The sequence below is a fragment of the Lonchura striata genome, chromosome 11 (genome assembly GCF_050655825.1).
Source record: "Lonchura striata isolate lonStrDom1 chromosome 11, ASM5065582v1, whole genome shotgun sequence".
NCBI classification, from domain to species: Eukaryota; Metazoa; Chordata; class Aves; order Passeriformes; family Estrildidae; genus Lonchura; species Lonchura striata.
In genome coordinates this window covers 5,985,125-6,011,568 of record NC_140713.1, presented here as the reverse complement: position 1 = coordinate 6,011,568, position 26,444 = coordinate 5,985,125, and the positions used below count along the sequence as shown (strand labels likewise).

The following is a 26,444-nucleotide window of genomic DNA, read 5'->3' as shown; positions in this document are numbered from 1 at the left end:
CCCTTCCTGGAGGGCTGCCCAGAGGGACAGGGGCAGAGTTCTCCTCCTCCACAGTCTGGGGCAGGGTCCCAGCTCCCACCTCATTTACCAGTTGAGCCTTTCTTGAGGCAAATGCTGCTCCTGCTCTGAGTTTGCCATTCCCCCTTCCCAGCTGGCCCAGAGCCACTCTTGCCCACCTGCCCTCCCCTGTTGGAGACCCTTTCTCCAAGACTGCTCCAGTGCTCTGTGATGACTCCTCTGCTCTCTCCCTGCAGCTCTGAGGGTTTGGGTCTGGGATTAAACTAGGGAGGACTTTGAGAACCTCTCAGGTGCTGCTGTGCCACACCACTGGTTGTGGCCACAGGGCCAGCCTGGGTGCAGCCTCACCCTGCAGCAACTAGGCCTTTCCTGAGGAACCCTTCTTCTTCTGGGGATGGGAAGCAGCCATCATAAAGGGACAGCTACAGGAGCTAAGGAAGTAGCTACAGTATGCATAACAATGAAAAATAATGGATCGACTGTATTGGTTGCTCTTAATTTTCAGCTTTGACAGGTCACTATTAAAGGACCAGACATGTTTTAGAAATGGTGGGTGTAAACATTACTTCATCTCTTTGCTATGAATACTTGGTGGAGCTCTGCTCCCTCTTCTTTTTATTTTTTCTTCTTCCTTAAGAAAAGAGGAATGTTTTCTCTTTGTGAATAGGTATAAAGTATTAGCTTGTGCCAAGATGCCTGGTATTTGGCCTCCTCACATGCTTGCAGGACATGGGCTGCATGTAAATCAGGACAAGTGTAGAGGGTTGGGACAATGGATATTGGGGAGTAATTGAAAGATTAAAAAGAAACCTCAGACATTGCAGGGAGGGAAAAATTATGCCAAAAGTAAAAGGAAGGAATAAGGGTAAAACTTTGGAGAACATTCCTTTTTTTGAGGGACAAACCTAGTCATGCAGCTTTTCTTTGTTTCTTGACGTTTATGTACTTCTAGTATAACAGGAGTATTGCAATAGAGTTTCTTGGCAAGAACTAGGTTAAAATAAAAATCTACAGTGCTACTGTACCCTTGTTCAATTCTGTGCAGGCAGAATGACAATGGAGAGAAAAAGGTAATGACACCCAAAATGTTTTCTGTTCTTCTCTATGAATCTCCTCTTATCTGTGCAAATTATTGTTTGAAACCCAGAGAACTATTTTCTAAATAGTTCAGACTTGAGGTCAGTTTGCAGCTTCACATTAAGCATCAAAAATGAACAAAATCTTTATTTTCTTGCAGCTTACTTCAGCAAACAGGGGTTCCTGTTTGCCTACTGCCCTGTGATGCACTGGTTCCATGAGCTGCAGCAGTGCTGGTTCCGTGAGCTGCAGCAGTGCTTGTTCTGTGAGCTGCAGCAGTGCTGGTTCTGTGAGCTGCAGCAGTGCTGGTTCAGTGAGCTGCAGCAGTGCTGGTTCTGTGAGCTGCAGCAGTGCTGGTTCAGTGAGCTGCAGCAGTGCTGGTTCTGTGAGCGGGCTGCAGCAGTGCTGGTTCTGTGAGCTGCAGCAGTGCTGGTTCAGTGAGCTGCAGCAGTGCTGGTTCTGTGAGCTGCAGCAGTGCTGGTTCAGTGAGCTGCAGCAGTGCTGGTTCTGTGAGCGGGCTGCAGCAGTGCTGGTTCTGTGAGCTGCAGCAGTGCTAGTTCACTGAGCTGCAGCAGTGCTGGTTCCGTGAGCTGCAGCAGTGCTGGTTCCGTGAGCTGCAGCAGTGCTGGTTCTGTGAGCTGCAGCAGTGCTGGTTCCGTGAGCTGCAGCAGTGCTAGTTCACTGAGCTGCAGCAGTGCTGGTTCCGTGAGCTGCAGCAGTGCTGGTTCTGTGAGCTGCAGCAGTGCTGGTTCCGTGAGCTGCAGCAGTGCTGGTTCTGTGAGCTGCAGCAGTGCTGCCTGCCAGGGCAGCGGGAGCTGGGCCATTCTCCTCTCCTGGGCCAGGACCAGGAGGCAGGAGCAGGTCAGGAGCAGGTCAGGAGCAGGCCCCTCCCTCACTGCTGCGGAGCAGAGTAGTTCAGGTTTTGCTCTGGAGTAACTTCTATCTACAAGGGTGCTGGGTTGCTCTCCACTGATGTTAAGAGACCTTTGTCCACCTCTGACACTACAAATGTACTTTGAAATAAATTTAGGTGGTTTATAATTTCCTAAATAGAAACACCTTTTCAGAATCGTGAATTCTGTAATAATTTCTTAATAGAATTCCTCCCCCCACCCCTCACGAATGAGCATTAGTGAAACTTTGCAGAAGAATAAATAATCTTCAGGAGAATATAACTTCAGAAACACAAATTATTGTTTGGAATACCTCAATCTAAAAGATCTCTCCCTGTTATTGAACACCCTATTACTTCTTAGAAGGAATGCATTAAAATGTCATATCAGGTTCTGTCACAACTCAATAAAATTCACTGCTGTTTAAAATAAAAATTAGTACTAATATAAATAAATAAATATATTCCCAAGTTTATCTGAACAAGACAATGTTTGCATTTTATTTTGCATAAAAATTCTTGTACTTCTAAAACTGCAGGAGTTTTTTCCAGAGTAACTGCATGCCTACCTTGGAACCTGAAAGAAATAATTATTTATTTAAACTACTGTAATGTAATAGGTGTAGTTCTGTACGACTCACACTATTGCATTAGGTTTTTTCTGTAACACAGAAATCCCAAATTTTCATCCAAAACATTGGTAGGAACCTGGAAAATAATTTTTTTTCATTTCATACAGAAAACAACCATCAAGATTTTATTTACAAAAGAGAAACTAGAGTTTTGTGTAGCTACATTAATAAAGTACAATAAAAACATTTTAAAAAGAAAATCCTGCCTCATATGTAGGCTTAGAGAGGACTCTGGGAAGAACTTATAATCTTACAATACTTGAAGGGGACTTACAAGAAAGATGGAAACAGACATTTAGGAGGATCTGTAGTGAGTGGACATGGAGTAATTGTTTTAAACTAAAATAGGGTCACTCCAGCCTAGCTACAGGGCACAAATGTTTCATGGGGAAGGTGCTGAAACAGCAGAACAGGTTGCCTGGGGACAGGGTGGATGCCCCATCCCTGGAACCATTTAAGGTCAAGCTGGACAGGGCTCTGAAATGCCTGAACTTATTGAAGATGTTCCTGCTCATTGAAGGAGGTTTGGACTTGATGGCCTTTAATGGTCCCTTCCAAACCATTCACTGATTCTAATAATAATTTTTGCAATTTCGGATGAGTTTCCCAAAAGATCTACACCCTTATTTTGTTTTTCATATATGACTATTTGGTTGAAGAAGGAATCAGCCTTTTGGGGATAGAAAATGAGGGCTGGCTGGTGTCCAGGTGTCACTGAGATATTTTACTTATTTTAAAAACTCAGTCACTAATGGGATGCAGACCAGGACACACATTCATGCTCATGAAGATTTATGAGGCTGCTTCTGTTCCCCTCTTATTTCATTAACCCTGCTGGGGGCCAGTCACACGGGTGAGTCAGGTGAGACAGGGGCTGAGCATTTGGGCAATATCCATTCCTCCCAAGGGTAGGAAGGTGGATGAGGAGAGGAACAAGGCATTTTCAGGAAGTGTTTCACTAGCATGGTCCAGTTCAGAGCAGCTGCCTGAGCCTCACATGTACTGACACATTGGCTGCCCACCCTGCGCAGGAAAGCACCACCAGATTGACATCTGTTGGTGGGAATGTCCTAGAAATATTTTTTTCAGAGGTCTGCTACTCTGACAGAGATCTATGATTTTTCAGGAGATGACTCAGAAGAGCCCAGCTTGGTTTTGGAGGGCTGACACAGCGTCAGGAAGCGGAGTCACGGCTCGCTGCCTGGATGGAATTCTTTGAAGATATTGCTTCTCAGGAGATGTGAGGGACAAACTATAAAGACACAACCTGATCTTGCCAAAGTGTGTCTGAAAATGGTGTTGTGCTTGATCTGTGTGTCGAGTCTATGCCCTTTGTAAATGCCTCTTTTGAAGCGGTCTGTGTAACCCTGCATTTACAGAGTACAGCCACCATCAGTTTGTGAGCATCTGATGAAATCAGATGAAATCTCACAACAATTACTTAAATGGTGAGCCAAGAGCAAGTTTTTTTTCAGATTAATAGTGACAAATACTGCCAGGAAACTTGGCCTGATAGCAGAGTAGCAGAGTAAATAGTAAATAGTCATTTGAAAACTTCACACAGTAGAAATAATTTAAATTCCTTTTCATATTTATATCAACAGTGAAGGAATTCAAGGACAAGAATGAGAGATAAAAATACTGTTTGGAAGAATGGGTGGCCCATTGCATATCTGAGCAAACAGATCAGCTTCAGGTTGTTTTCAGGTTGAACTGGAACTGGAGAAGGCTGTAACCTTCCTCCTCCATGGAATCTGTCAGCAACTGCTACATGGGGCTTCACATTCTGCAAATCCAAAGGGGGTCAGGCCCCAGGGGCAGCACCAGCCATGTGTGCTGTCCTCGTTAGAGTCAGGCAGACCTGAGTGATTTTATCTGGGATCTTGAGGTGATTATTTTCATATCAAGTTCCAGCCTTACTGTCACTGAACGCTGAAGGACAACCCACTGAGTCCAGGAGGAGGCAATATCCCACCTCTGATCCCAGAAGACTTGGTTCTGATTTCTCAGCTTCCAGATTCTCAGAGAATCTGGACCAAGTGGCAGTGCCTGGTGCACAGTAGGTCCTTTGCTGTTTACCAGGAAAAGAGGAAATGGGAGCCCCAGTAGTCCTTTATGCCAATTCTGGGATCTTTGTGAATATGGTATTTACTGTCAAGATCATGCAGTTTTAGTTAGATGGCAAATCTGGGGAACAGCAGCATGGAGAACAGCCTGTGGCATTAAGATGTCCTTGTGTCTGTGAAGGAATGAGCTACAGGGAGCCACCTGAGGGTTCAGGACCTCGGGAGCTCTAGAGGAAGCAATGGAGACTGCTGGCAGATGAACAAACCAAAATATGTGTTTTCTCCAGAAAAATGTGGAAACCTCTAGGATATGATAATGGGAAAGGGGAAAGAGTTAAATTAATGAAACTTGCCTTATCAACACATGTCAGAAGAAAGAAAAAAATGGTGGAGAAAACGAGGATAGGGATCTAAATTTCAGGTTTTTACCTGCTAATTCCATTTACACAGACCAGATAACTCCTTTACAACTGTGAGTTTGATAAGGTCTAACACAGGTGTTTTGTTGGGGCTTTTTTTTAGATTTCCATGGCATTAATAAGGTTTTCCCTAAGGAAATCATGCCAGAGACAGGATTTTTGACATTACATTATCAGTCCCCTTATAACATCTGAATTTTGGGCCCACTTCTAACCAAATTTGGTTGCTCTTAAAAATTATATGAAAATAGCTGCGGAGAAGGGAGAAAGAACTTTAACTTTTTCTGAAGAAAAAACTGTATTCATTAGAGAATCCTCTGAGGACTTCAATTTGAAACATAAAATCTATGAGAAATAGTATTTTATTTTGCTGCTCAAATAAGTATTTGTCTTAACATCTTAACAAGATCTTTTAAAAGTTATATTTGAAGAGAGCTCTCTTTCCTCTCATTTTGAGGCTATTAATCCCTTGTGCTGCAAATGTTTATGTGCAAGACTAGTCTTGGCAGATCATTAGGCTTTAAAGCTATTCCCCATTAAGCCCGTGTATAAATACTTGCAATATCAGGTCTTCGCTAAAACTAAATAAATGCTAGAAAGAGGTTTTTACTGTGGCTGGAATGAAATTTCTTCAGTGATGGTGCACCATGCCCTACAAGTTTTGGGGATTTTAATGAAAGGAAAAATGGTAATGTTCAGTCTGCTCACCATACAGAGGTCTGAAGGTATATGCTTTGTAAGGAGGCTTGCTGACCCTCTGCTTCAGCATAATATAGCTGGGAAAAACAAACTCTGGATAAATTAGATAAAGAAATTTGATTTTATGAATTATGGTGGTAGAAAAAATGCCTGCAAAGTGCAATTCTGTTTACATAGTTTAAAAAAATTGATAAATGTTCTATGGCTATTTACACAAGGGAATGGAAACTGAATCAAATGTTTAAAAAACCCCAAAAACAACATAGTTTCTCTTGATTATTTAGAAAATATGAAAAAATACCACACTGATGTCAGACTGGTACTGTTTTTCAAGATTTAAAATTAGCATTGAACAGTCTGTTCTGGGAGCCCATGGTTTTGGTACATTTTTTTTCCACCGCAGTCAGCCTGGATTGACTCGTGCTGCTCTCTGTGCTTCGAGTACTGTGGCTGCTCAGTCAGGAATGCAAAACTACAATGAACAATAAGGAGGAGGAATTATTAGGATTGTTTACAAATTTCGATTTGCATGAGGGAGTGGAGATGTTGACAGTTATACTTTGAGAATCAAGCTACCGCAGCTGGATAAACATGTACTGGATATCTCAAGGCCTTGCTTTCTCCCACTCCTATGGCAGAGAATGAACCAAATGCAAGCCCAAGCTAATCTGAAAAATAATAGAATAGCTTTCAACAAAAACTATTTATCTATGAGGTCAAAAAACCTCAGCCTAGTTACACTCCTAGAGAGGCTCAACTTGACAACATGGTCATACTATCTCAGGGGCTGGGAGCTGTAGTGTTACAGACCACCCAGAATTACTGCTCCCACAAGGCAATGATAATGGTGCTATGATTTCACTTCCTACAGACCTGATCTAACACTTAATAGCTTGGGTAGCCATGGGGAACCTGCTGCATTTCTGTGTTTCATGGATCACTTTTCCTGGGTACCTTTTAGGCACTGATAAAACTGTGTTTATAGATTGGAAAAGTAAAGAAGGGTTGTAAAAAAATAAATGAATAAGCAAATTGGTATTGGCGTGCAGAGCTTCAGCAAAGGTAGCTGTGATAAATGGACACATTTTACCTTCTTAGTCTTCGGTGTGTTTGACACACCAGAATTCTGTCAAATTCTTTACAGAAGTAGAATAGCTGATGGTTTTTATAGTTAAAATGTAACAGTGTATTCTCTGGAATGAAAATGTGAATGAAGCCCAAATGCAAAGGGCTCTCAGTTTTCTGAATCTGTAGACAAACTTCCTTGGGCCTTTGGATGCATCAGCAATGTAAGTATGAGTGCAGGAAATAAGCACTTGTGAAAGCTGTTCTGACCTTACATTGAGAAAAGTTTGTAGAAAAAAATTCCCATAAATCTATTCCAACTGCTGAATGATCTTAGAGCAGATTAACCATTCCCTATGTAGCTCTGTTTGAAAGAAAACAGCAAAACAAACTCAAACACAACCCCCAAACAAACTTGAGAATGTGTTTGTGGAGGTTAGGTTTCTATTCTTGCTTCCTCTGAAGTCAAAAGAAATTCTGCCATAGGTTTGAATGGGAGAAAATTTGGCTTAAGAAAGGAGCAGTTTTCATGGGAAAATATTTGTACACATGGAGATCTGTTTGTGTAAGTGCTGATTTACATATTCAAGTGCCCGTTTGCATAAAGTTTATTTGGGTCCAGCTGTTCATAACCACTGCAAGGTGCATGTAAGGCTCCATTTCTCTCTGACTATTTGAAAAAGTCTGTTACCATCCAGCTGGAGCTGCAAAGTAACATGATTTCTTTTGTCTTTTTCTTTTTGCCTTCTGAGCTGTCTCACATCCCAAATCTAGTAAGATAGCTATGAATTATGGGAACTATCACATTGATTTCCAGGTAAATCTTTCATATCTACAAATAGCTTTTTGTAATAGTCATGCAGGCATGAGTAATGTCACCTAGTAGGCTGAGATGAATCTTTTTATATCATGTTCCACTCTGGGTAATTAATAGCACATACTTTATCAACATGCTTTCTCTTTTTGTGGATTCTTGTGTTGGGTTTTGGGTATTTAGATGGTTATGGTTGATGTTTGTGGTTTTTTTAGTGCATTAGGATGTAGTGACTCACATCTGTATGTTTGTGGTGGGTTTTGAGAGAGTGTTTTGTTTGTTTCATTGGACACATTTTCAATTCTGAATACTGAAGTCACGTCTAGCACCAAATGGGAATGGTGCCATCATTGTCTTCCCAAGAAGCTCCCAGATTTGTGACTGTAATTCTACTTTCTGAATTGTAATTTAGCATGAGCACAAACACTGCCATAAATATCAGATTGAACTGAATTCCCAGTGGGTCCCCCATGGCCACACCTGGTGTTGGGATCCCCAGTGTGTGAGCACTTCCTTTAAAATCTGCTTTCCAGTGATGATTAGCTCTGCTGTTGGGGAATGTGCACATGGAGGAGGAAGAGGAGGAAGGAGCTGCTCTGATGTTTCCCTCCCAGCTCCTTCAAGTGACTTTGATGCCAAGTAGTCTCAGAATTCAAAGCCCTTCATAATCCTCAGTGGTTATAAAGATGAATACTGGATATCATACAGTTTTTATTTTGAGCTAATATCTTAGAAAAAGGGAATGTTAGCTGCAGATTATTAGTAATGCTTCTGTATGGCTAGAAATGTTTAATTTCTACAAGATACTAGGAACTAAAGCTGACTTTCCAGAGTCTGTGATCTACTTTGAATGCTGCAGCTCTTGTTTACTATTTTGATATATATATATATATAAACCTTGTAATGGATAGAGATTTTGTGTGATTTTCTTTTCTGAATATATCATATTAGTCATAGATTTATTTGGGATTGTTTTTTCCCCTCCTTGTTTTGTAAACCACAGAGAAATGTCCCACTCCTTGTGTTGTTAATTCCTTGAGCAGCATGCCAGAAGAATGTGGTGTCATAGAAACATCTCTTCCCATCTGAGCCGATGGGTTCCATGGCCAGGAGTGGGTGGGTTTGCTGTGCTGTTCTCAGCAGCCTGACTCATGTAGCCCAGGAACAGGGCTCCTCTGCTGCACTGATTTGGCAGCATGTGGCTCTCTATGTCTATACAAATTGGAATAAATTTGTGGTGTCCTTCCACAGATGGATGGTTTGGGCTGTGATGCACTCCTTGGTCTGACTGTCAGACAGAACTGTGAAGTCTTTCCCTGTTTCTTTTTCCAGATGAAGAAGTTTTAGTGTTGAAGAAAGATGCAGATACTTGGTTTGGTTTGAAAATGGGCCCCAGTGCTTCTGTTTGAGACAGCACAGGATGGGATAAGTGGCATCTACCCCCCAGTACCAGACTGGGCACCATCTCCACTTTCTGTTCATTGTCACCTCCCCATCTCAGCCGAGTCCTGGGTGAAATGTCCTGCTCTGCTCTCCTGGGCACAGCTGCTGGCTGGAGATATCCAAAACATCCCCCATTTCCCATGAGCCGTGCAGTTTGGGAATGCCCAATGCAGCTGAATCCAGCAAACCACGTGTATGTCATTCTCTGTGTGTTGTGTTCTCTGTTTTGATGGGTTGCGTGGAAAGCCTTAAGAGGTTTGTGTGTTTTCTAGACATCTGGTATTGTCCTGGATGTGGATATTCTCTTCTAAGGGGAGAGACTGAGCTGCCCATGCCCTAAAACACCAAGGAAATGTCCCTGTCTGAGATCTCAGTAATCTGAATGCAGTTTTTGCTCAGAGAGTGCAGTGCTAGTGCTGCATGTCCTGAGATCTGAAAGAAACCCCCTAAAGCCTGTATTGGAAAGGCTATTAAAAATACTTCAAGATGTGAGAGGAATTAAATAATTATTGGGGAAAAAATCCCATTTTGTTATCTCTGGATCAGCCTAGGTTTTATCACCTTTCCCCCCCCTGATTTTAGAATGGGGCACAACTGGCAGAAAAGGCAGTTGTTCCATGGGAAACATCCATTTTGAACTTACAAAAAGATGTTTATTTGTGATCCTAGGAAAATCTTTGATAAATTCAGTCAATTTCTGGGAAAGATTGCTGTATTCTTATTGCACTGACTGAGGGCTACATTTGATGTGTTCAAAGGTTCTCTATTGCTTTCTAGAAAGCTCCAAGTCTGTTTTTTGACTTAGGAGATACTGAGGTGGATTTTCATGGGTAAAGTTCACTGCTGAGAGGAGAATGCTGTGTGTGCCTTGAACACCAGCAAGGAATCAGCTGTGTCTTTCCCCCTTGCCAGTGCAGGTTCCCAGCCCCCCTGGAACAGCAGCTCATTTGCCTCACATCCCAAGGCTGTACAAACACAATGTGTTCAAGTTTTGTCTTTGCTTATGTGTTTGGTTGCTTTTTTGTAATGGGAATGATAGAGCCCCTTCATTACAATTACCTGCCCCTGATGTTGATTTCTCATTTTTCAAAGCAGTGGTTATAAAGAGGGAGATGAATCTTATCCCTGTGGCAGCAGAAGCTGATGAGCTTTGAAGGGGCAGAGGGACTCTGCAGCCACTGCAAACAGTGCAGTGCTGGGCAAGAAGCCCTGGTGTGTGACAGCACATGGCAATGCAGCAGACACGTGTGGTGACCTCTGCTTTTTCAGAAGCATCACTTTGTGTCCAGGGAAAGAAATGTGCTGCCCTGCTCAAGTATTCAAAGATAATAAGGTCCTAACCGTAAGTCCTCAGGGGATATTGTACTTCTACCAGACACCCAAACATGGACAATGGCCTTTTTTAATATACTGGAAGATGACTTTCAATTTAAATTATATCTTGGAAATTAAATTAAGCCACTGCCTAACTGTAACTACATAAAGGACTTCTTTAAAGAAAAGAAATAGATGCATCTACTCCTGTGAAATATTTTATCATTTTTCCCTCTGAAAACCAGTTTTTGCCTTGGGAAGGAGAGCTATTTTTATCTTCAGAAATCTGCTATTTATCTTGTAATCATAAGAGATGCAAGCATGGATCTCAGTTGACTTTCAAGTCACATGAAAGTGTCCAAAATATTTGCAGTGAAATTTTCCACTAGGAAACAGCTTTCAAATTTTCATCTAATGATGGAAAACAATCTGTCTTGCCAAAACTTTCCCTACATGTCTAACAGGATTTTAGTTTAAAAAGTCTATTTCCTACTTAATAGCAGAACAGCTGTACTTGGAATGCAAGGTGTTTTCAGATTTTGCTGTATGGGAAACATTGTATTCAAACACTTCTGCAGTAAATGTAACTGTTATGCTTATCTGTCGGTCAAATGTAATATTATTTCTCTACTAATATTTGTCTGTTCGTGGTTTCATGATTTCTTCTTGGTTATACCAATACCTGAGAAATGGCCACATAAACGTGAAATTTGAAATTTAGTTGTGATGCAAGATAATAATATCATTTTTGAAAGCATGTGTGTATGTGTGTGTTTATCAGTTTTTTAAACACAGTGGGATTTTTTTTCTCCTAAATAAAACTATAAATTGTACTAAATACCTGGTGGGTCTGTGTCAGGCACTCTCCCTCATGCAAGGAATACCTTCGCAAGGAATTCACTGATCCAAAAGTCACCGTTAGTTAATTTTAACATACATGGAAAGAGTCTCTTCCTAACTTTAAAACTAAGATTTTTGCCCTAGTTTTGCTTGTACATGTGGATTTTATCTAGTGATTCTCTGTAACCAGCAACCAAGAAATTCGCTGGTCTCCTAAGTATTGTAAATACTCTCTCTGTGCTTTTGTATCCAAGACAATAACTTTTCACACAGCACAGTTCAAAGTGATGTGACCACAGGGAATAAGGAGAGGAGAAAAATGCTAAGATTAGAGATTGTCAGACTATTTGGGTCTGAAGAAAATGTAATCAAAATGCATCACTTTACTGGAGCATCTCTGGAACCAGGAGTGCAGGAGAAAATATTGGGAGAAGACGGATTGCTTGCACTTGGGAAAACAAGTGCCTGCTATGTCTGAGATAAAGCAAATTTTCAGTCCAGGTCTCTACAATATGGCAAGAGAAATCTTGAATTTGGGGATCCTACATGCTGGTGAAATCCCCAGCATGTTGTCTTGTGTTTTTGATAGCCATTTCTGTTCATTGAGAGGAACTGTGCCAAAACATCCATGTTTTGTTCCTTATGCAGTGTGGTTCTAACGAAAAAAGAAAAACAAGTGCAAGATACAGATCTTTCTGTATCTTTCTTTCCTCTTGTCGTTGATCTATTCCAGTTAGGATTGAGTCAAGCTACTCATAAAGTCTGGAGTGATTTGTCTTTTGAGTGTGATTTCTGTGGGAGTTAACAGTGCCCAGCTGTTCTTTGAGACCTTCTGGAGTCACCTTGGTCATCCCTCTCTGTACCAGTGCACTTCTCTGCTGCAAGCCTTGTGTTCCCCACAGTCTCCACCACTGGAATGTTAAGAAAGAGACCTTGTTTTGCTCTGCTGTTGTTTTTAGGAAATGAGTGAGATTAGAATTACTGACCAGACTGGTTTCCAAAAGAGGGAATCTGAAGCCATGAAAGGAGCTAGAATTGAGGCAAGAAAACCAGTAAGGAAAATAGATGTGAAATCATAGCACCAAATTTTGTACTGCAAAAAATTTAGTAATATTTGTCAAATGTATCTTGCTGAATGTTGTCAGCTATCCTTAACTGAGCAAAAAATGGTGTGGGATCATAAAAAGAGTGTAACTAATCAGAACTAAAACCTGCTGCATCTGAGCTCAGAAGTTCTTGTCCCAGACACACTCTTTTTTATTTGGTTCACTGACATGAATGACTTGTCATGCTGTTAAGCTGTACCTCCCTTGGAATTGGAGTAAATGCACATGTCACCCAGCCAGTTTCAAGTCTTCATTAAGGTTTTAAGTGGGGTAACATTATTTTTTTCTGGTGTTGAAGAGCCAGCTTACAGGTTATTGTGGTGTCATTTGACTTGAGCAAGACACGATTCTGAATTCTCCATTTAGGAATGGAGCAGAAGGGATGTGCTACTGTCTAAGGCCAGCAGCCCTGTGGAAGCTCAGCTCAAGGCTTTGTCTGATGCAGAAACTTAATGAGAATCCCACTTCTAACATTTGGTGATAATATTATAACTGTATTGATTTATACCAGAAATCTTTCCTTCTTAAGTATCAGCTGTGTGATTCTCACACGTGGTTTGTGAGGGTCTTTGCTAGTGGGGAAGAAATCTCGGACTTGGTTATCCTCACACCAAATTTGCTTGCTGAAGTGCAGTCCTTATGTCCACCCGAATGCTTCCCTTTTAATCTCATCATTGTTCTTAAGGAGAGAATAAATGTCCAGTGCAAAATATCCTCTTGGCTGTCTCACAAGCACTAGTGGGGATACTGCCATGGAAAGCATAGTCCCTGGTTGGAATTCTGCCAGGAAAGCCACAAAGACCTTGTGTTGTAGTTCAATTCATTCAGAAACCCTCCTTCACTTACATTACTTAAGTAGAAGTTCTTTGTGGGACAGAGTTGGATTTGCCTAAGTAGTAAATATTATAATCTGCCTATCTAGAGTTGTATTTTCTCCCTTTCTGCAGACATCTGTTTCTAAATCTTATCTGATGTCTATCACCATAGAGTCAATCAGCATACAGATATCAACAAATTATTTCTGTCCCTGTCCCCACTCCTCAGGCAGTGCATGAGGGAGCTGCTCCCTGTTTAGCTGATAGGAACCCATCCTGCCTCCCTTCCAAACTTTATGATAGCAGACTTGGAAACAACTTTGCACCTTGAGCCCTATTCTTTTTTGATATCTCAGCACTAGAAATTTGTTCTGCACAGAACTGGGAGGAGGCTCAAGTTTCAAAATGCAGCTTCATCTTTGTTGTCATTTTGTTGAGTCTTCAGCACTGAGGTTTGGTGTTGGCTCGCTTGTAACCATAAAAATTCTGCAGAGAATTCTTTTCAGTATGTGTGCAGGCCTGGGCAAAATGTTCTGCAACATTATGAGAGGTTTTAACTAAGAGAAGGAGTTCTTGGTGTTCTTCATATAAAACTTTATAGCTGTTCTTAAGAATGAAGCTATTTCATCTATTTAATTCCTTTCAGAATACTCACTTGATATGTGTATTTGTGGAGCTGCAGTGCTTTCTTGGTCCTGTGTATAAATACTGCCCACCCCTTCTCCTTCCCAGTGTATGTGATCACAGTTGCAAGCTGTTGTTCAGCTCCTTAGGAGGAATGCCAGTGAAACTGGCATTCAAATGATGCAGTTCTCTGCTGCTAATAGCTCTTACCTGGGTTTTGCTTTGTTCCTGAGAGGTACATGCTTAGTGTTACCTGGGTATGTCCCAGACCAACAGCTTTATTGCTGCCTGGATTCCATCAAGTCTCTGTTTTCACAGTAGGAAACCAGGAGGACTAGATCCTGCAAGAATATATTCATATAGTTGAAAGTAGCAGCCAGTCTTCTGCTCAGAAATTATTTACCTACTGTCAAATACTTGCCAAGGGATGCTTTGATCCATGAACGGGATATCCTTGTGACCTTTGTGAAACTCCTCTTTATAACAATGGGGTTTTTTTAAGCTTGATAAAAACATCTGAATTAATTTCAGTTTCTAGAGTGAGACTTCAGAAGATTGAGCATAGAGAAACAAATAAAAAACAGTATGGGAGGGGTATGTGTGTATTTGGAAATTACTGATTGTACCTTTCCATTTTTTCTCTAGGATTTTCCACTCAGTCACGGGGAATTGATTTTTCTTGTGATGAGACACAGCAGTGATTCCTGCACAGGAACCCATGATGTGCACATATGGTCTGTGCCTGCACCCCTAGATACAATCAGAGATGTGGGAGACCTTTCCCCAGAGGATTCTGCTGGATTGCCAGAAATGTCCCATTTCCAAAAAGTCACAATACAAGATTTTGCTGTTTTGGCAATATTATCACATTGCTGTACTAGAAGCAAAGCAAGCAAACACAGATGCATAGCTCCGTGAAGGTTTGTGTATGGCCAGAGAAGCTCTTTGGGATGGAAAGAGGTTCAGCACTGCTGACCTTGCTGGTGAGGCCAGCTGTGGCACTCCGTGGTTGCCCACAGGAGGGACAACCTGCAAGGATCCGAAAGGAAGGGAAGAGAAGGACTGGGACAGGGGTGGGCCCTGTAAATGAGCCATGGTGACATTTGCCAGCAGGGAACTTGGACAAGGCCAGGCATGCAGGCAGAAGTGCTGCCAGCTCCTCTGGCTCTCAGGGCTGGGCGCCCTGGTGTGTTACTGCCACAGGCAGCTCACAGGGCTGAGCTCCTCCTGGGAGCAGCCAGCGTGCTGGGAGAGGTGCAACAAGCTTCCTTCACACCACTCCTGGGTCAGGTTATCTTGGTCCCTCTCTCCTGCACAGGGGAATCTGTGTTACTGCAAGGCTGGTTTGGCTGGAGTGTGCATGACAAAGTGGTAGCAAAGTAACTGGAAAACAAAGGAGGCAGGTACCTGAGCACTAATTCTTGAAACTCTTAAAGCCTCACTTAGAGTCTGATTTAGCAACTAAAATCTTTTTACATGCAACTGACTTCTTGGGCCTGCACTCTGTATAGTCATGGGCTATACTTTCAGGTATTTAGCTGTAGATATATAAGCCCCCATGTAAATACCTGGATTCCTTTTTCCATCCTTGTATCATTTCAGAGCTTATGGCTATGGCAAAAAAATGAATGTGGAAGAAGGGAGCATTTGTTAAATTTTATTTATTCATTTATTTCTCCTCATGAGACCTATTAAACACTCATAACCATGGAAACTTTATTAGTAATTGGGAAGGGATGGGAGAAGAGGCCTTCTGATCAGTTTTTTGCCTCCAAGATGGCAAAAAAGTACCCTAAAAACTGCAAGAGTAATCCAGGAGTAGGAGGTTTACTATTTCCCCCTTGTATGCTGCCAGTGCTGCTCTGGAGATTCTAAAAGCCCCCAGTGGCTTGAAAGGTAGGTATGACATTGAGCAGGGAGTTGCTGATGGGAGGCTCTGCCAGGCCCATGGAAGTGAGAGAACGTTCTGGGGCAGCTGCTGGGTGTCACTGCTGTCACACTGTGGTTCAGCTGGAGGCAGGAGCACGGCAGGGACGATGCTGCCGGTCCTGCAGGGAGCCTCACCTTCCTCTGGTGAAGAAGGAGAATTGGACAAATACAAAGGGAATCCTTAATAAGGCATAAATTCAGGTCTCTGCTTGTTTCACCTGTTTCAGATGTGGCAAGTTATAAATGGCAAACTCCAAACCTCCTGAGCACCATAGCCCTGTGAGCTCTCTGCTGCTCAGGAGGTGGCTGTCAGGACTTGGTGCTTGGAAATGGTGATTGTTCTGCTGCCTATAGCATGATTCATAGGCTTAAAGCTAAGCTGGTACTTTAGGACTCTACTTGATATCCTTTGTTGAAGAAAGAGGATTCTGGGGGAAACCCAAAATATTCTGCTGTCTTGAGATGTCACTGTCTTTCAGCAATAAGGCATCATTTAAGACATCTTTGATAACTTAATTCTCTGTTTCATAGATATTATACAAAAGCAAAGAGCAAGAAAACATATGGCTTTCTCATTGCCCGAAGATTAACAGGTTTTTTGGAAAAACAGGGCATAAAAGAGGGGTTGCTGTTGTTACAGTCATGCCAAAGGGTTTTGCTGTAATTATATATATAAATGAAGATTTGAGAGGAATTTTACTCTTTGGATTAGCATTGCTGTTTCTTATTTTTCAGTACATTGTAGACTTAATCATGAAACAGAATAACTAATAGACTGTCTGACTCTTAATTACATGTGAAGAGCAGAGTTGAAGGAACTTTTGTGGGTTTGGCCAAAAGGAACATTTTCCTTTAATGTTCAGCATTAAAAATGACACTTCAGGGAATTTTTTCATTTTTGCTGGTTTGAAAAATAAGGCAAGCTGAAAAAAGAGTCTCAAGCAAGTCAACAAAAAATAAAGTGACCATGGATTAAATTAATATTTTCATATGGTACAGGAAAACTAACCTTTTAAAAACCATTTTTAAAAAAACATCTCTCCCATTCAAGGCAGAGCTGGATTCATTGTGGTTATATTTTATTATACAACCTTGTCTAGGAAATTGAGATCTGGGAGGATTTGCAAATGGGTTTCCATTGAAAGAAGTATTCCACATGCATTAGAAAACACCATGCTTGCTCCGGGAGAGCACTTGCAGGTGTCTCTCCCTGCAAACCAGCAAGAGCACTGGTGCTGACACTTTCATTTACACACCCTGTGATCTAATATTTCTTTGATGTCCTTCTGATCCTTTCTCTTGAGGAACTGAACGAAGTGAAACCATTACTGTAAACACAGAAGACATTCAGTGATGTTCCAAAGAGCACATTTTTGGCAGCAGCAAGCTTTTCCAGACAGCTGCCTGGGAATTTACAAATCTGTCACATCTGAATCCATTTTGTAAGTGCTTCTTGAGGCTGCACCTGCCTCCCAGAGATGGGGGAAAGGGAGAGGCTGTAGATATGTTATCCATTTGCTGATGCTTCATTAGAGCTGAAAGGGAACAGCCACGTGTTGTGGGCTGATTACAACACCTTGGGTGGCAAAAGCCGTGTGGTTTGTGAGGGAGCACTCAGTGGCACAGTTCTGCTCTCTGGTGTGTCTTCCCCAGCCCGGACTACAGGCACGGGGGTTTTCTTCTGAGTGAAATGTAACTTTCTCCGACTTATTCCTTCCGAGGAGGGAGAACAGACAGTCAAGTAGTGGAGATGAGTCACGGAGTGGAAGAAGGATTCCTGGCGCTGCTATTTGTCCTGCACTGGAGCTGCTGCTGGAATAAAGAGGGCAGCAGCGAGTCACGATCGGGTGGCATCGCAAGGGAGGGACTGAGCGTGCAGGTGACACACATTTGCTGGTCAGATATGGGTGACAGTTACTCTTAACTGCAAAATTATCCAAGTGTTTGTCTATAAAACATGAAAGCTGTTTTATTATTAGGATTTGTAGATTGTTGTGCTGTTATGTTCAGGTATAGAAAGTGAATTTAAAGCTTCCTAGTGTACTTTCAAAGTGAATTGATTATTGCTCCAGCTCAGCAGCTGTGGAAATGAATGGAAGTTCTTTTAAGAACAAGACAGACTCCTTGGTTTGTTCCTATCGTTTCTGTCTGCAGGGCAGTTTCATTCCTGATGCTTGCTGGGTGATGTGACTGTCACAGGAAGACTGCAGCTCATTCGGTTTTAATGTTTCTCCTGTCCCAGTACAACCAGTTTGATGTGAGCAGCAACTCACTGGTGGAACTGAATGCTCTGAAATGGCAGAGAGGATCAAAAGGCTCATTTCTTGGTACCAGCTTTTGGTCAGCCAGAAAAACAAAACCAGACTGGTGGAGATTTTTGGATGCAGATGCTTTATAGCCCCTTTGGCTTCAGTCAGACCTACCAGAGAGACATGGATCTGTGAGGAATCAACTACTCATGTTCTTCTCTCTTCTGCACTTTGGGAGGGATCTCCCAACCCACTGCATCCCTATGGACTTTATTTAAAAAACACAGGGACATAGGTGCTTACATAGATACAAACACAAATGTATTCTCTAAAACATAAATGCTTTCTAATTATTTTTGAAAGCATTATCTCAAGGCTGGTAGTAACTTGAAGGTAGAGCATTTACTATTTTTTACTAATTCCTGTTTTTAAACACCTGTTTCTAGTGGGATTAGAATAGAGAAAGCCCAGAAAGACTTTAAGGTAAGTCCTGAACAGTTCCAAATGTAATTTATGATGTAACCTTATAGAGTCTAATGTCGCTTTACAGCTACAGAAGGCATCTGTACAAATGCAAGGCATTTCTTTACTAACAAAGAAACAGTTATTTGCAAATAACTATTGGGTTTTATTAGCTCTTCTCCCTTTTTCATGGCATGAACATTTTGCTAAAATAGTTTAAGGCAGGCTAAAGTTTTGCCACAAGTATTTGTGATACTCTGTACAGTGCAATCTATCTCCACAGTAATGCCTAACAAAACACTTTGTTCCCTCTCCTGCTTGTTCCTGCTCATTCCTGTGCAAATCTCCTGATAAAAGCCTGGGTTTATCCGGGAAGGTACCAATATATAGATCTTTCACACCTAGCTAAATAATTTTTCAGATGGCAGCTTTAAAAGCCTCTGGGCTTATCAGTGGAAAAAGTGCTTGGAAACAGAGATTTAATACTGAAATTAGTTCTATCAGCACCAGCACTCTTTTTTTTTCTATTTTTTTTCTTTTTTTTTTTTTTGGCTGGGACATGTTCTCACAGAACTTCTAGCTGGATTATTTGTGTTAAACTTCCTGACTGAATTCCAAGCAAGTCATCTTTCCCCACAAAGCTGACCTTTAGTATGAGGCCAGTATAATTTTAATTTGTTTCAAGTTCCCTTATAAACAAGAGAAGAAGAATCCATATCACTCTACAACCTGGTTAGCTGGTTGTGTGGCAGAATATTTTCAAATTCTAAGGTGAAAAGCCCCCAGTAAAGTTGGGTATTTCAAACTGGCATTCAAATGGCATGCATCCAGAGTGGGGTTAGCTCTACCATCTTCCAGGCAACTAGTCTAGAAGCTATGGAAAAACACAGGCTTCACAGAAAGGTTTAACCAACTAACCCGATTTTGATCAGGATATGCCCTAGTGGCTGGGCATATTCCAGATTTCTGCTGCCTGTTTCTGGCTTTGGTGAGGCAGACATGATGACTGGGGCTGCAGTTTGCTGGCTATATCAGGGGCCAGTGCTGCCCCAGTCTCCTGCTGGCACGAGCATCTGTTTCCCCATGCAGTGAACAGTACCCAGGTAATGGATCTGGCTGAATGCAAAACCTTTTCCCCAGTCTTCTTCTCTTTGCTGGAAGAGTTTTAACCCAGATTGGCTCCCTGATCTGTTCCACTGCATAGCTGCGCGACTGCCTGTGCCACCCCACCCGAGCAGGTGATTGTAGAACAAGTGACTTGGAAGGAGCATGCTGTGCTTCCATTTTATAGCCATGATCAGCTATGAGGACAGGGAGCCTTGGTCCTATCATGGCAAGGAATTGCTGTGGAATTTTGTCTGAAGAAAATCTTGGTAGTTCCCTGATAGGAAGAGTACAGAATGTTTGGTGAGACCGAGTTGGGAGAGCCAGCAGTGGGGTGGGCAGCTTGGGCCCCCTTGAGAATAAGCAGATCTGCTTGCTACTTATCCTAACCCAGAGTACTGAGGAGATGTGCCACAGATAACAGAGCCACAGTCGTGTCATTTGTGGGATGTCTTTCCTTGTCTCTGTTGAAATAAAAGCATGTTTCCTGTGTGCAGCTTATCAGCCATTTTGTTCTCAGACTTGCTGCTGTCCATAACTGGAAGTGCAATCATGACTTTTGCAGAGATTTGGCTTTTGTTCCTCCTCGCCGGACACTTGGTCTCAACTGCACTTGTGGGACAGCAGAGGACAGTCCCAGATGTGGGGAAGGGATTTTTTTTCCAGCACTAGGTGGCTATATGGCATTCTGCAGAGTCCTGTACACAAGTATTTTAAAAGCTGGGAAGTGAGCCATTCTCAAATGGAAAGGCTTCTGTGTTTTCACACCTCTACTTCAGTATCATTTTTTGAAAGTTAAGAAATCAAGGAATGAAGGCATTTGAATTGTATAAGCTTGTCACTGGCTGCAGACTCTTATCTGTGTGGAGCTGAGGTAGGCATGCAGCCCACCACAGAAGTGATGCTGGTGACTGGGCTGTGACTGGTGCAGCTGTGTGGCATTGCTGCTTTTTGCTTATGAACATTAAAAGGAGAGCCTGCATGTGTATCTGGTCCAGATCTCTCCAAATGCTCCTGCTCCTTGGAGGCCACATGGTGCTTCCCATGGGACACAAGGATGGTCAGGAGCGGGGTGTCCACCTTGCCAGGGGACACAGGGCAGGGGTCTGTCCCCAACCTCTGGTATCCTCAAGTGTCCTGAGGGGTGGGGAGTTGCACCAAGCTTTGCTTGTTGGACCAAGAGCTTTGAGAGCATTAAGTTGTCCCAACACCTGGCTGTGCCCCCAGGCTGAGTGGCTTTGCCAAGGCCAGCACATTCCCCAGGAGCTGTGCTCAGCTGCTGTTTTTTCATGAAACCCAGCCCTGAGAAGCAATTTGTCCAAATGAAAGACAGGCAGGTGTTTTCCTTTGGTACTGTCTTCTCTCCTTGCTCTTTTCTCTCCTTGCTCTTTTCTCTGCCATGCTCTGATCTCTGCACGTTTCCCTGCCCATGCCCTTCCCCTCTCATTAGCAAAGAACAAGAACTAGGTTTTGGCTTAAACAGGAATATAAAATCCCAGTGTAGTGATTTGTGGAATCCTACATGCATAAAGGCTGATGCAGCAGGGGTTTGACAATGCTCAGTGGTGCCTCTGGTTATTTCTTCGCAGTGAACAGCAGTGAAAAGCCTTTCACAACTGGAATCCTTTATGTGTTTGAGCGTCACCTTCTGAATATTTTATTGTGATTGAAGCTACAGTAATTTTCTTCTTTTCCAGAGCTCTCTGGGGTGAAATTTGTGCAACTCCACACCAAAAAATTGTGACAATAGAGAACATTTATTTTGCATTTCCATGGTGGCACATCCAGTGTGATGATACATATATTTAAGGAAAGAGGCCCAGATGAGGATTGAAGATCTTGGGATGTTCCAAGCTGCTGTAAATGCATAAGGTGAGACATCTAACGAATTAGCAGGTCTGCTGAAATTATTTATTAGGCCACTAAGTCTAGGGGCACAATAATACATTAAGTCTCCATTGTGCTGGGTACTGTATGTGGGTAGCAAAAGGCTGGTTTAGGCCCCCAGATGTTTTTTGTAACTCTGCTGAAATTCTTAAATGATGTCACTTTGCAGCCTTGTTTCATGCTTGTTTTCTCTGAATGGTTTTGAATGAAGATCCCCAGGACATAAGAGTAATGTGCAGGAGTATTTGTCCCCAGGATTTTGCACAGTTGATCAGACGTGAAAAGGAGACGCTGCAGTGACTCATCTGACCTTGTAGACCCAAGAGTGCCGACAGTGGTCTCTGCTAAGGTCCCCATCACAAGAATGCAAAGCATTCCAGAAGCTTTCGTCAACAATTCTAGATAGCAGCCAGCAATTTTCTCACCAATGTTACATAAAATGGACAGAGAAAGCAAAAGGCTAATTGAGTAAATTATTGCAAACTGCTTATGGAATCTCTTTAATTTATACCTAGCAATGTAAACCCACTGCAGGAGTGGTACTGCTAAGGATGGCTGTGATAGATTTTTTTTTTTCATTTTATATTATTCATTTTTAATAAGGGGAGCTTTCAGTTCTAGGTATAAAAATTCTTCCTATAGCAGAACTTGGTTTTATTATATATTTATTTATTATTATTTTTATTACATTAGGCCAAGATTTTGGAAATACTGAAAGATTTACTGGTGTTTACTTGTAAACTTGTAGAGTTGCAAGACTGTCTTCCTTGTAATTAAAAAGAGGGTTTTTTTCCCCTCAGAAACTTACTGTCCAAATTTAAGTGGGATAGATACAGGTTGTAGCCATAGCATGTTACCATCTCGAACTGGCAAAATTCCTTTAACCATAACAACAGATGAAGGTATTAGGGAGGGATTTAAAGGAGGACAATGAGGTAAAACCTTTGCAGTTCTTTCTAAATGCCAATCCTCTATAATCAGGAAGGGCTTTTTGGGAGCAAGCCCTTGAGCAGAAGCAGGCAGTGGGAGAGGGCACCCTGGAAGCTGGGCTGGGCCAGCACTGCTCACAGGGTGCTGGGAGCACCAGCCAGCCCTGGGGCAGAACCTCTGTGCTGCCTCACCCAGCCCCAAGCACTCACATACATCCAACTAATGCTTTGGAATATCCTTAGTGGAGAAGCTGGGATACTGTTTGGGGGTTTGATTTGCATTTGGTTTTTTTGTTTTGGTTTGGTTTTGGTTTTTTGTTTGGGTTTTTTTTTGTTTGTTTTTGTTTGTTTTGTTTTGGCTGTTTTTGTTTTTGTGGGTTTTTTTTTGGTGGTGGTGGTGCGGGGTTTTTAGTGGGCTTTTTGTTTGTTTGGTTGGTTGGTTTGGGGTTGTTTGGGTTTTTGTTTTGGGTGGAGGGAAGTCAGTTTGTTTCAGTGTCTAATTTTACATTGGAAGCAAGCTCCCTTGTTTGCCGTCTGAAGGCAGAGCTGAGCCTGATGTGTCTGGGGAGGGGAGGCAGCAGTGCTGGCCGGAAGTGGCCTGCCAGGACTGCTCTGGGATTTGTTTTCTTTTGATTATGGGAAAGTAACCCGAGATATTTCTGTGCATACACAGCATTCTTAATGACTGACAAATCTGTTGTCAAGTAGGTGCAAGGGGCAGATGCCATCTTGAAAGACTACACAAATAGGTTTGAATCAAACTTAAAAACCCAAACAAGTTTATTTTTAGTGACTTCCAGAAACTTCTACTATCAGAAAATGAAAAAAGAAAAAAATTGAGATACTACACAGCTAAACCTGGCCTTGCTGCAGCGGGGCTTAGTGGAGCTCACTGCAGTTCAGAGCAGGGGGGACACCCCAGGATGTCCCAGCCAACCACTGCTGATCTCCTCAGGCAGGAACACAGCAGAGCTGTGGGGTTCCTTACACGGCATGGGGGGCTCGATGAGTACCTGAGGTGGCCCTCAGCTTCCAGCCATTTCAGCACAGGAGGAGAGGAGCTGGAGGAGCCATTCTTGCCTTTCTAGTGCTCACTTTGGTAGCTGGCTCTGCTGGGCACATCAGGAAGCACTGGGGAGGACAGAGGATGTTCCTCAAGGGTATCTGCTCTGAAATAACTTTGGTATTTCTGCTGGAAGAGGCCCTCTGGTGACATTCCCATGTCCTTCAACATTGGTGCACTTGGCACCAAGAAGGAGGCTGAGCAATGACCAGCTGCTCTTCAGTCCAGCCCAGGGTCACCTCTGGCTCACCCATTTTTGTCCACCTTGACTTTAGTTCTACATGCTGCTTTCTTCTTCCACCTGAGACCCGACACAGCAAACCCCAGGAGGGCTCATCTTGCTGTGCTTGCAGACCCGTGCTTTGCTGGGGGTGGCTGTGGGGCAGCACCCAGAAGCACCTCCCACAGCAGCACCACAGCCTGGTCCCCATCTTTGGCCATGGCCTGGCCCAGAGGGCACTGCCTCTGCTGCCTGTCCTTGGGTGTGGATCTGCAGCTCAGACAGGGAGAATTTCCTCCTGGTAAAACAGCAGAGCTGGTACACTTCAGCTGGAGAGGGAGTAAGGAGTAAATACTGTCACACAGTGAGAGGAAATGTGCTTATGTACATGTAAGTGGTGTTATCTGCCCCTGAGGACTAATATAGGGAAGCATGTAAAATGCTCTATAACCCTTTGTCAGTGAATCTGATGTGACCAGCTTCCCTCTGAAAGGAGAACTTTGTACACAACAAAGCCCTTCAGCCCACTTACACCTCCACATGTGGATTTTTAGTTGTATATATTGAGTACAGTATTTGCAGCGAGTTCATATGTGTGGGATTGGAGCTTTTCTGAGGTGGGAGGTGCTGTAAGGACAAAGAAAACCTCTGCTCTCTTCATGAGCAAGGGACACCATGCAGCAATAGTAAACTGCTGAGATTTTGGACAAAACACACAGACACTGCTCATGTACCACATCAGGAGAGCTCTGCTGCTCCTCACAACCAGGGGCAGCTGGCACAGCACACCCAGCCGGGCTGGCCTCGTGTCTCGGGCAGTGTTTCACTGCTGAGCCCTGCAGCAACCTCTGACAGTGCTGCTCTTTGGGGCTGCACGTTCAGACACAAGGCTGCAGCTGAAGATCCAGCCCAAGGAAAGCAGCAGCCTTCGGTACCTCCTCCTTTGTTCTCCCTGACTGTGCCTGCTAAGCCTGCAAGCAAATTCCTGCTGCAGGAGATCCTTGGACCCGGGTGCCAGTAAAGCCATAAAACTTTTGGGAAAAGTGATATGGAAACTACTGACTTCAGTGCAGCAGCTGCCTAACTTCACACTATCTTTTGGCTCATCAGCAAAGGAAAATATTTCACCTTTGAAGATATCGTGATTAATGCAGAAAAAATCAGCTAAATTATACCCTGAAATCCATCATGCTTTATCAAAGCATTGTCTGGTGGCTGCCAGAGCCATTGGTTTAGCAGATTTTCTTCTGTATATTGCAGAATAAAATCAGAATTATAGAATGTAAGGGGTTGGAATAGACCTTAAAGATCATCAAGTCCCAACCCCCCGCCATGTGCAGGGACATGTCCCACTACATCAGGTTGCTCAAGGCCTTATCCAAGAAATATTAAAAGAAAACTTTGTCTTGCTCCACCTTCCTTCTTTTCTGATTGTTTGGATTGCACGTTTTTTAAGGACTTCTTCTTTTCAGGGGCATTCATGGACTCTTCTATACAGATATTTTTTATGAATTTTTCCCCATGCTGATGTGGCTTCTGGAAAATGATGGGTCAGTTATATATTAACTGGCAGTACATTTACTAATTTTAAAAATAGGGTTTTCTGGCTTTAAAAAATAAGTTTTTATCTAGAGATTTGAAAATGTGCTGTGAGTAGGTGAGCAGCTAGCAGCAAGGAGAGTAAGTAATGAAAAAAATGTTACAAATATTTTCTTTTAAATAGAGAATGAAATAACATTTATAGCCAAGTAAAGGCAGATCTAAATACAGTTGCATGTCTGTCACTTTTACCATTAACTGCAGTATATTGGGGTGATAAAAGAACAAGCCAAATAAACTGAAGCTGTAGCATTTATGGGTGAGGAATGTAAGTAGCAAATGAATTATTCCACAAAATAAGACATCACTAGAAGCAATAGAATGTGTCTAAAGTGACCATAATATTTGTTGGACCAAGACTTGCCATTTTTGCAGAAGGATTCTCGTGTGACAGCGACATTGTGCTGAGAGCCTCAGCCTTGTGCCCAGCTTCATCTTCTCCCTTGCTGGGAAATGCCCTGATAAGGAATGAAAAGGAAATGGTGCAGAAAGCTGTGATGTTTTTCTTCCCCCTATTCTTTTTCTGACATAGGAAGAAGTGAGAAAAAGGATGAACTCTCAGGTGAGCCAGGGAGAGCTGTGTGTGGAGGAGTAGCATCACCATCCTTTTGGGAGACAGGCAGCAATGCCTGATTCAGGACACCAGCCCCTTTCTTTGCCTCACCGAAGAAGCTCTGTGAGAAAAAATTTTGGGGAGCCATGTCCACTGATACAGGTAAGTGCAGTTAAACTTGTGTCTTGCAGGTACTGCAGATAACTCTTGTTATTCTCTCCTTGGCATTGCACTCTGCCATTTTAATTCTCTGCCCTACTCTGTTGTCTATCCATCCATAGTGTGAGAGCTTTGAAAACTTCAGATCCAGACACTGAGGTGAGACCAGAGACCTCCAATACCTGACCCTCACAGAGCAGAAGTTATCACTGCTTCATTTCCCTCCGACATGCTTGTTGCATTTGACTCACAAAGTTTTCAGCTGCAAACCTGACATGGTAAAAGCCACATCTTGATGCAGGGATTTCCTGTCCTGCCCCGACGCCCTCGAGGACTGTCGGGCAGCAGGACCCAGCGCAGTGCCAGGGTCAGCAGTGCCAGCCCTGCTGGCACCGTTTGGGAACTGTGCATGTCACCGTTCCCCTGCTGGAGGCACTCAGGGTGTCTCTCTGGCTTTCATTTGCCT

The 26,444-nt window shown here is 42.8% G+C and overlaps 1 long non-coding RNA gene across 5 annotated transcripts in view; it reads left to right on the top strand.

Moving 5' to 3' along the window:
- The first annotated feature begins 1,817 nt into the window (after positions 1 to 1,817).
- Positions 1,818 to 26,444, top strand: part of LOC146766369 (uncharacterized) — a 37,779-nt gene continuing 13,152 nt past the window's right edge. For 2 of the 5 annotated variants that reach the window (XR_014957806.1, XR_014957802.1), the window contains exons 1-2: positions 1,818 to 21,440; positions 25,799 to 25,981. This is a non-coding gene — a long non-coding RNA (uncharacterized LOC146766369). Of the gene's footprint in view, positions 21,441 to 21,710; positions 25,982 to 26,444 lie in introns of all 5 variants that reach the window. The other 3 variants (XR_014957804.1, XR_014957805.1, XR_014957803.1) reach the window with 3 other exon arrangements.